The following is an 11,592-nucleotide window of genomic DNA, read 5'->3' as shown; positions in this document are numbered from 1 at the left end:
GACTGCGCGTCGTTGTAGGGAGAGGTCTCCTTGAAATCGATGCTTTAGCCTTTCCATTGACGGCATAACCTTGAGGAGCGTTCCTTCCGGAGGTTTGGTTTGAAGACCTGTGGTTTCAATTCTGCAGAGACTCCACAGGATGCACAAACTTTCTTAATGTCTTTAATCCCCCAGTAGATAAAGGGAAAATTCTTGGATCTCACGAAGTGTAACAAGCGTAACTCCTTCTGAGGGAAACTATTTAGCCTCTGCTAGTGGTTGGATTTTGCTGGACAAGTCAGGCATCCACTGAGCGTCATAGACGAACTTGCACCTTAAGGTCCCCATACACTGGACGATTGTCTGAACTACTGTCTGAACGATTGTCGTTATCGACCCACACACACACTATCATACAGTATGAACGATCTCTGCACCGATTTCAGTCTGTACAAAGATTTTGTATCGAGAAGGCATGGTATCATCTCTAGAGGAGACGCGCGCGATAGCATTAGATCCGCAGACAAACCCATACACTGAACGATCTGTGTATGACAGACCTAAGTCGCAAAATTAGTCTGTACCCAATATTCGGCGAGTAATTGGCAGCAACAAATGATGTGGTTTTGTGTTAATCAAATTGCTAGTTAATCAAAGTTGGCTAAAATTACATTCATTCTGACAGAACAATAATGGCAATCAATAACTAACAATGATACAGAGAATAGTAGACATATACGTATAATTACAATAATCTGTATTATTATCAATACTATCATAAAGAGTGAGAGTAATACCTGTTTAGACAGTACAAGAAGCAACACCCCACATGTGCATGGTATGGTTGTATACACGAGGTCTGGACGATCTATTTATTATCAGGTAACTTGGTAGTGTAGTTGACACGAAGTTCTTTGTTTTAGAGTTTCAGTAAATTCTACATTGTCTACGTAGTTGGTGTTTACCACAGTCCAAATATCGACGGTTCTCTATATGGCTGCCTTTTTGGAGAGGATTAGCATTGCTGACTTACAGGATTCAAAAGCTTCATTCGTTATTTGTGGAGACTGAAATGCAAAGGAATGCTAGTGGCTAAATTCAAGTTCCACTGATCAACATGGCCGGTTTGCTCTAAGTTCTGTGTACCGCTGCTATTTTGCCCGACTAAACTGAGGAACCCCATGCACATTTCTGGTAATAGATTAGACCTCATATTCACAGATATTCCAGCTATTTTCAAATTCAAGGTCTGTGAATATGAATGCACCTCTGATCATTGCTCTATCGAGATGGCCATATCTGTCACTCGGTATATTCCCGAGGCAATTGTTATCACATTATCGAAGCTTGTCAGGCACTTAATATTTCAATCGCTATTCTATATCAAGTTCTAAGACCACGACGTCGTTTATTCCTCTCACCGTCGGACTAGACTATGGAACAGCCTCCCAGAGGCCGATGTGCGGTTGGAAATTCAAAGATCAAGTTCTCCTTGCATTTTAAGACATTTTATTTTCAACTGGTTATTAATTTCCATTTCATTATGTGAGGCCTCTTCTTCCTGTCTTTCACTTTAATGAACACCATATTCTTTGGAAGTTTGAATTCTGCGTCCGTCTGTCTGCCTGTTTGGGTCAAAACATGTATAACTCAATTCGTCAGTTGGACTTGCAATTTTGGATGGTGCCTCAATCCCAGTGACGTCACAACCTTACATGATCAGGAGGTCTGCAGTGACCTCTAGTGACCCTACAGTGACCTTTCCCAGTATCTCAGGATTTGTATGAAACTTCGGATTTTTCACAGCTTCTTTGACTCGGTAGACGACATGTTAATATCTCGACAGATTTTTCAAAACATTCTTTGGCTCGACAGCTAGGATATGAATTTCGTTAGTTACAATCAGTTTCTGTCAAAATTAAATAGTATGTAATTAAAAATAAATGAAAAAATAAAAACAATTTTATGAAAGTGCACTAAAAAGTGAAAATGAAATATCTGAGGGACATACCACAATTTTCTTACGGTAAATCATGTCTTCAAGAAATTATATATATATATATATATATATATATAGATATAATATATATATATATATATATATCTATCTTTTTTGTAGCATTTCCTTCCATGTATGGCGCCCAGTTCTTAGTGCATTTTAATGAAAGTGTATTTCAATTTTATTTATTCATTTTTGTTTATAATTCGTATTCAGTCTTTATCAGTCCGGTTGATACGAGCATGGCTGGCTACACTTGTGAACCTATTCCGCTCCACATTTTTCCAAATTCAGAATAAGTCCTGGCAGTGGGATCAGTCGTAAAAATATTTTATCGTCAACTTGAATCAATGGTCCCAAAAGCTACGATAAAACGCACTCTAAAATGAAATTACATTTTAATGAAAATATGCCCGGCTAAATCTAATCATATTTAGTATTTACATATACAGCATTTACGACTGTTTCCGTCGCTAGAAATTCTGAAACACATCAACTTAAACACTACAACATAGGCTCCGAGAAGGAACTAAAGTGTCCTACATCTCATTCCATCAAGAGACTTAGAACCTCAGACGTATGGGATAGGCCTACTACAGAGGCCAGCCAGCCTTTGAGCTGAGTGAAGACAAAATCTAGTATTATATATCAATATTTATATATGTATGCACACATACATACACGATAGTTGTTGTTGTACAGTGGTGCTGCTGTCGAAATAATAATTAACTAAGCACATTTTTGCTGCTCATGACGATTTACTGAAAGAAAGAAATGGCCTACTATTTATATCACGTGACCAGGTGGCCCCGCCCCCTTACAGCAGCTTTAAATATCAACAGGCTTCTGGAATGTCTTGCTGAGCCAGCAACTCAGATTTTTTTTAGACCTTACACTTCTTAAAGCAACAGCCAATGATTTTTTTTATCTACAACAACAGTTGCTCGACAAATTGAACTCAGCGACATTTGTCTCTGATATTGACAAAAAACACGGTAAGCGTAATCATGAGATTTTTTTTTTTTTTTTTTTGAGCCTGAAGCCATTCTTGTTCTTTCATCGAAAATGAAATTAGGGTGGAACAGAAATCACACCGAACCTCACAAGAGAACAATCCCAACAGAACTCATATTAATTATGCTAGACTATAAGAGCGGCCGAACGACTGAATTCGTTGGCTCTTGGCACGCATGGGAGTTGCAATATGGCTACCATACACGATCAGCAACCAACAGTTTGCACTTTCCGAATCTACGCGGCAATATCCTTGTCACAGCCTATCTCAAATCACGAATACAAAATTGAGATTTTTTTCGTGCTGATAATGAATAAAGAAAGTGATACCAAAAAATTTTACAATTTTCATTTGAACCTTTGCTGTCGCACCCGACAGGTTAAGAATACTGCACTGCAATGCGTTTTCTCATACTCTGTTCCTATATGGGCTCTTTCACAAAATGTATATTAATCCATTTCACCACAAATATTCTCGTTGCCGCTTGTCATTCCTTATTTGTCAATACACGGCCCTTCCAGATAGGCCTATACTTGATTCTGGAGCTCTGGCTTTTGGTCCTCCAGTGGCCAATCCTTAGAAGAGGCACAGACCTTTTCCTACGAGGATCCTATGGTCATGTTGAAAAAAGACAAAATCATATGTGAGATTTCCAACTTCATGTGGTGTTTATATGGCTGCAACGAATCAATGTTTATCAATTTATAGGCCTAATTGCTTTGTCTCTCTCAGAAGATTTTAAGGATAGCTGCCATTTCCATATTTGGTTGTCAGTAGCAACCAATTGAGGTAGGAATACAATGGATGAATATAATTAGGAGTGAGAATCATGTTAATATGTCACGATGCTTAGGATTAAGAAGAAGAAGAAGAACAACAACAAGAAGAGGAAGAAGAAACCCCAAAATTAAGAGGAGAAAAGTGCTCAGCTGTGAGCACCATCGTACTAATTTTCGCCTATCTTTGAATCGTATAATAAAATTAACCTTCAAAATTGATATTTAAAAACTGTAGGCACACCTGACTGAACACTGACTGACGTTATCGTAATAATTTACACGCATTTCCCAACAATTCTTCTTTGAATGGGTCCGGCAAGGCCGGAGAAAATCAAAGCTTTTCAACCATTGACTAGATCTATTACTTATTTGTGACGTGTGATGCAAGATGGCTAACTTGTCACTCCAAGCTTCGAGAATCGATTTAGGAAGCAATAATAATTTGAAAATGAAAGAGATGGATATTTACAGATAATTCTAGGGCCATCATGGTAAAATAAATATTTAATTCATTGGCAATATTACTGACGCACTTATAGATAATAATCTGACCTCAATATATTTTTATTAGGGTAGTTTATTTTAACTGGATTGGCTAGAGATAGTTCCTTCTATAATGTATATATCTATATCTATCTATCTATCTGTGTGTGTGTGTGTGTGTGTGTAACTGAATCAAGAAAGTTTGGAACGTGATATATCCATAAATAAAGGTATAAGACACAAAGGAAAAATAAACAACGAAGTTTGTGCAAGATCTTTCGACTCAACGTCCTTTACTCAGCAGATAAACTGACTTACATGAGGAATTGACAGTACACGAAAGGTCGTATAACTGACAGATAGGGATTATAAGGAGATTAGTACTTAGAATCCAGCACACCTGGAGAATGAGTAACCTTTCCAAACAAGCATAAACATGGGTACAATTAAAAAAAAAAAAAAGATTAAGTCAATCTGCTCAGACACAAGGACAAGACAATTAAAGGATTATGTCAAGAAATTGCCATTTATTCCCATTGAATAAAATTTCCTAGTTTTTTTATGATTACTTGTTTTGAAGTATTTCCCAGTTTCTATGAAAATATGTTGATATATGATTATTTTGCTCCACAGAAGCAGTTTTTATTATATTAACTATAGCAATGAGTTGGTATAAATTAGTACATTGATATTCAAAGTAATAAACCACTTTTTTTTGCAAATTTTGTCCATCTCTATAAAATTAGATGACGTATCATTAGTGTTGTCAAACTTCTTCCTGTGGAGACTATATATATTATTTTCTTACTGTAAGGGCACATGCCAGTAATTTATGCTTGCCTTCTGGACGAAACCCCCCTTTTTTTTGTATGTTGGGTTACGATTAGAGTACTTGAAGTTTGTTTTTAAATTGATGTTTGTTACGTAACCCTGTAATTTTGCAGATGTGACAACTGTGTTATGCAATATACTCCTCCCGAGTTTTCTTCTAGGGTGGAAAGGTGAAGCTCTCGAATTTTTGCAGCTGACTCCACGAAGGCAAGTAAAAGAAGATGTTCTTGTAGAATCCAGCCACATCACCTCGTGAATTGTCGTCGCCATTGCAGTAACTTCTTCATAAGGATATTCTGGGATCCTGTTTTGCCATTTATGTTTTTTCCTATCGAAGTAACGTAACGTTTTGTTAATTTTTGCAGTAATGTGTTAGTTTTCTTGCTTCTTAACGTAATTTGGATAATTGTTGTGTTCTTTAAATATTAATTATATGTGTTAAATCTTTAAATGCGTCTTTGTGAACCCGTGTGGCATCACCCAAAAAATAATTGGTGCAGGAAATACAGCTGATTGTTTCTTAACTGCACTTTTGTTGAATAAAAATGCAATGTTTCTTGACTTTAAGTAAGTTAGTAAACTCCTCAGCACTGTAACTTGGTCTCATTCAAAGCTAGTGCAGGAGGGCTTAAGGTTGAATGAAATCGTACCGAATGTGGCCCTAAAATTCAGTTTGGTTTCACCACATTCTTTGCTGGTCCTTCGAACGAACCGGATGCCATAACGATTCACGAAGGTTTTTTTTTTTTTTTTTTTTTTTTGGATGTTAAAGATAATTTGCGATGAAGTTCACCTTGGTGATGGTTGGCTTTAAAGTAATTTTATTATAGCTGACACGTGTCCAAAGTTATTTGGTGAGCAGGGTAAGGTATTGAATTACTTGGAGTGTTTGCCAAGTAATCTGTTGTTTATGGAACATTATTGTTCGTATTTAGTGATTACTCAGTGAAGAAATTCTTGTTGAATTTCGTAGCCATTTTTGGACTTAGGTTTTTCGTGACCAGATGTATTTTGTGAATTGATGAAGAGCACGTGGTCAAATTATCTAGCATTCAGTGGATGTTATATTTCAATCAGGTTTAGATAATTTGCCATACATTTTTTTATATTTGTGCAAGTTTGTTATTGATCCATTAACAAGGTAATGGATTCCAAGATTAGGGTAGTTATTGAAGGGGAAATGATTTCCTTACAAGATTTGCTTGATGAGGCAGGTAGCTGCATTGGTGATACCGATACACCAAAATCGACCCTCGTAATGTATGAACGTTGTCTTACTGAGGGTCTACGACGTTTTGAAGATAGTTGGTCGTAGAATGTGACGCTTATTTCACAGGATAGTGAATATGAGAGGTTATGTAGAAGTTATAGAGCAATAACTAGATGTGTAAGGAAAGCTATTGCTACTACACAGAAAACTATGAGCGAGATTGACACGGGAGATATAGATCAACGGCCCGCTTTGCCTCCTTCGGCTCCCACTAACCCTCTCCCTCCCCCTAAACTCCCAGCAATTAAGATACCTGAATTTAGCGGTGGGGAGGAACAATGGCTTGCATTTTGGGATATATTTAACAGTTTAGTTCACGATCGTAGGGATATTTCCGATGTGATTAAGTTTTCTACACTCAGAGCTAGTTTAAGGGATAACGCCTTTAAAGCCATAGAAGGTTGTTTGCTTGTCACTAATGATATTTAGTCCCTCCCAGTCATACAATAGAGGATTTGAACACGTTCAAATTGGAATATGAGAAGATTATTTTACAAATGAACACATTGAATTTAGATGTAGAGGCCATGAACCCCGTTTTCTCCAGTATAATATGCGAGAAATTATCACCTGAAACACGTAAGGCAATAGCTAATAAACATAATAGTATGTCTCTTGATTTAAAGCAAATTTCCTCAGGTTTGAAATATGTTTGTGAATTAATGGAATTTTGTTACGAAGGTGAGAATTCTAATAAGAGAAAACGGGATCAGGGCAACTATTCTAAAGTGATTCCCTCAAATGTGCAAAACGTGCAGAGAGCACAACCAAGTAACAGTAAACCTAGTAATAGTAGTCCTTACAATAATTGTGTGTTTTGCTCATCGAACCATGCCTCTCGCGATTGTAAGACTTTCAAATCCATTGATAGTAGAAGGGACAGAGTTCAATATTTAAGATTGCGCTTTGCTTGCCTCAAAGGTCATTTATTCTCTGAATGTAGAAATAAGCCGAAATGTAATATATGTGATGGGCCTCATTACCCGATGATTTGTAAGAAAACAGAAAACCCTGTTAATCCTGCTCCACCAAAGTTGAGTGTAAATAGTACTAATGTTAGTAAATTAAATGTTAATTCTGGGAAATCTCTTAATGATTCTAAAGTGCTGTTAGTAAAGGTGATTCCCCAGTAGTTATGACTGCTTCTTTGGGAATTGATCATTTTCAGACTAATAAGATTTCTGTTTCGACTGCTCTTCCTACTGCTAAGGTAATTGTGTCAGGGAATGGACATTGTTCCTTTGAGAGAGCACTCTTTGATTCTGGTGCGCAAATAACGTTTATTGCAACGGAATTAGCCCATAAGCTTAGTCTATCGTCCATAGCAACAATAGCCTTAAAGGTAAAACCATTTGGCAGTGATGCCATGGAAGTTAATTGTAATATAGTAAGAGTTGTGGTGAGACTAGGTAAGATTCGTACTGTCATTAATGCCATTGCATTCGATAGAGTTAATTCCAGAATTTATTCTCCAGGATTAAGTAAGTCAGCTGCGTTCTTGACGAGTAAAGGCATAAAATTAGCAGATAATGATTTAAATTCAGATGAAGTAAATGGTATAGAATTAGTCATTGGAGCTGATTACTATGGAAAATTCATTCAGAACAGTCAAATTTGCTCTGGAATACAGATATTGAATAGTTCTGGTGGTGCACTAATTTTTGGACCTCTTCCTAGTTGGTCTTATGACAATGTAGAATCTAATGAGATTACTACATCAAATGTATGTTGTTCAAGAATAGAAGTAGAGGAAATCCCTATTAATTCTTGTTGTGAAGTTAGGAAATTATGGGATTTAGAAAGTGTTGGTATTCGTCAATCTGAAATTAGTCCTGAAGAAAGTGTTTTAAGGATAAAGTAAAAAGGGTTGACAATAAATATGAAGTGTCCTTACCATTTAAAGATGAAAGTAGACCGCCTGTTAACTATAGAATAGCTATTGGTCAATTAATTTCCTTGTTACATAGATTCGAATCTGACCCCTCCTTGTATGCTCATTATGATAAGGTTATCAAAGATTACGTTCAGTCTGGGTTTATAGAATTAATTCCTTCAGGCTCCCCTATTATAGGGCATTATTTACCCCACCATGCTGTACTGAAGGATTCAGAAACAACTCCCATTCGAATAGTTTTTAATGCTTCTTCAAAGGCTAAAGGAGAACTTTCCTTAAATGATTGTTTATTAACCGGTCCCTCATTAACTACTAAACTTTTCGATGCCCTGTTGAGTTTCCGTACAAACCCAGTAGCTGTGATTTCAGATATCAGTAAAGCCTTTTTAAGGATAGGCATTTGACCTGACTGCCGTGATTATTGCAGATTTCTATGGATAACTGATCCCTCCGATTTGAAGTCTACTGTAACTTACCGGTTTTGTGTAGTTTGTTTTGGAGCTACATGCTCCCCCTTTCTCTTGCAGCAAACCCTCTTGCATCATTTATCTTTACATGATAATCCCCTTGCATCATCTCTGATGAAGAATTTCTATGTAGATAATTTTAGTAAAACTTACAAGGATGTGTCAGTCTTGATGGATGAGTATACAGTAATAAATGCGATTCTTGAAGACGCTAATATGCCTCTACAAGAATGGGTCAGTAATGATTCAGAGTTTAACAGAACCATAGATGTTATCAAAGAAAGAGTAAACGTTTTGGGTTTAGAGTGGTATCTAGCACAAGATGAGATGTCACTGAAGGAAGTAAATTGTGAGTATAAAGGACCTTTAACCTTTCCAAATGAAAGGTTTTATCAGTAGTAGCTCGGATGTTTGATCCTCTAGGATTATTGTCACCAATACAGGTGAGAGGTAAATATTTTCTTAAATGTTTGTGGAGTAACTACGAGTGGGATGACCCTTTGCCAGAATCATTATGTTCAAGGTTTGATGAAATTTGCAAGTGTTTTAGAAATGTAGAAAGTTTAAAGTTTCCTAGGTTTGTTGTACATCCTGAATGTTCCCACTTACATGTATTTTGTGATGCCTTTAACAAGGCATATGGAGCTGCTGCCTATGTGATTGATTTCAAGAGAAGTGTAAGCAATTTACTGGTCAGTAAGTGTAAAGTGGCACCAAACCCTAAACAGACTATTCCGCTTTTGGAATTGACAGCCTTGTCCTTGGGTGCGAAACTTGCTGGAAGATTAATGCAGAATGATGATTTAAGAGTGAGTTCTTGCACTCTCTGGAGTGACTCCATGGTTTCTATTTGTTGGGTGAAGAACAATAATAGTAAAATTCCTTATGTACGAAACAGAGTCACTGAAATTAATGAGTTCAAGTTTCCTCTACGGTATACCCCCTCTAAGGATAATCCAGCTGATATTCTATCCAGAGGTATTAATAGTAAAGATTTAGCGCAAAATTCCTTATGGTGGAATGGCCCTAAATAGCTTTTAACTGGTGATTATCCCAAATCTTTAGCTACAGAAACTGTGCATGTTAATGAAATTCTTTCAGAACCTAAGTTTGTTCACCCTCCAACCCCATTAGTTGACATCCCACGTTATAGTAATTTAAGTAAGCTTAAACGTATCATGAGGTCAATATTGCTTTTTCTTAATAAGTGCAGTAAAGGTTCTAAGTTTGTTGTTAACGAAATGAAAGCACTTGTCCTCCCTGAACAGAAGCAATATTTTTTCTACTACCAGAATGTACCTCTGTGATAAGAATTCACATGGAGTGTCCATGGATGTTAAGAGCTTGTGTAATCAGTTAAACTTATTTGTTGATGAGGAAAATCTAATTAGGTCTCAGGGTCGCATGAAAAACGCTTCCATGTCTTATGATACTCAGTGCCCAATGTTATTGCCTTCCAGAAGTTATTTAACAGTGTTGATAGTTGAACATTTGCATAGACATCATCACCATTGTGGTGTCAATTCTGTACTGGTATTGTTGAGAGAAACCTTTTGGGTACCTAAAGCACGACAAGTTATCAAATCAATTCTGTCCAATTGTGTTTTGTGTCAGAAGTTAACCAAGAAACGGTTGTGTTTGCCCCCTCCCCCGCCATTACCCACAGAAAGAGTGAGATATGATAGACCTTTCCAATCAGTAGGAGTTGATTATACTGGTGCTATCAATGTTTTTGATCATGAGACTGGCTTGGAGGAGAAGGTCTTTGTATGTCTATTTACCTGTACTACGAGCAGGGCGGTTCATTTTGAATTGACTCATTCCATGACTGCTTCCGATTTCCTACTGGCTATTCGACGCTTTGTAGCGTATCATTCTCTGCCGAGTCTGATTATATCTGACAATGGTAGGAATTTTGTTGGATTTAATAATTTCCTGAAGGAAATTATGGCGGAACCAGAGGTAAAGCCATACCTTGAAGGAAATGGTGATAATTGGAAGTTCATTACACCGCGAGCCCCCTGGTCTGGAGGCTTTTATGAACGCCTTGTTGGTGTTCTAAAGGGATGTTTGTCCAAGGCCTTGTATCACAAACGTGTATCCTTTGAAGAGTTGAGAACTCTACTTGTTGAGTTTCAAGCTGTGATAAATTCTCGACCACTGACTTATCTCTCCTCTGATCGAGATTGTGAGGCTTTGAGTCCCTCCATGTTACTTTATGGGCGAAATGTTTGTATTTCCCTTCCTCTTAACAATTTAGCAACTGATGACCCAGATTTCATGAGTTCAAGTGATCTTAGAGCACAATATTTTAGATTATCATCAGTGCTAAGGAAATTTGAGAACTCTTGGAAAAGAGACTATTTAGTGTCCTTGAGAGCGAGACATAATAATTCTAGTAATAATCTCTCTGCAAATGTGAAAGATGGGGACATAGTGATGGTAGACTTAGAAGATCATCTGGGTAAGGGCTATAGATCCCTCCTCTCATTGGGTAAGGTTACCCAGCTATTCCCGTCGTCTGATGGTGTGATTAGGTCTGTAGAAGTGAGAGTGAATAATAAACTATACATGAGATCAATCACAAAGCCCGTACTTCTGGAATTACCTGAGAGGGAATTTGATGGTGTTGTAACTCAGGAGCCAGATAGTGTGCCTCTGAATGGTACTAGACCTCGGCGTGCAGCAGCAATCCGCTGTGATCAAGAGAGAAAGGATTTAATTTCTATGGATGTACTCTAAATGTATATTTAATTTAAATTTTGGGTGCAGTAGTAATTACTTCTAATTATGATTCTTCTTGGGGGAGAATGTCAAGAAATTGCCATTTATTCCCCTTGAATAAAATTTCCTAGTTTTTTGTGAGTATACTTGT

Source organism: Macrobrachium nipponense, chromosome 4, assembly GCF_015104395.2.
Source record: "Macrobrachium nipponense isolate FS-2020 chromosome 4, ASM1510439v2, whole genome shotgun sequence".
Taxonomy (NCBI): domain Eukaryota; kingdom Metazoa; phylum Arthropoda; class Malacostraca; order Decapoda; family Palaemonidae; genus Macrobrachium; species Macrobrachium nipponense.
Note: the sequence above shows the minus strand (reverse complement) of the source record.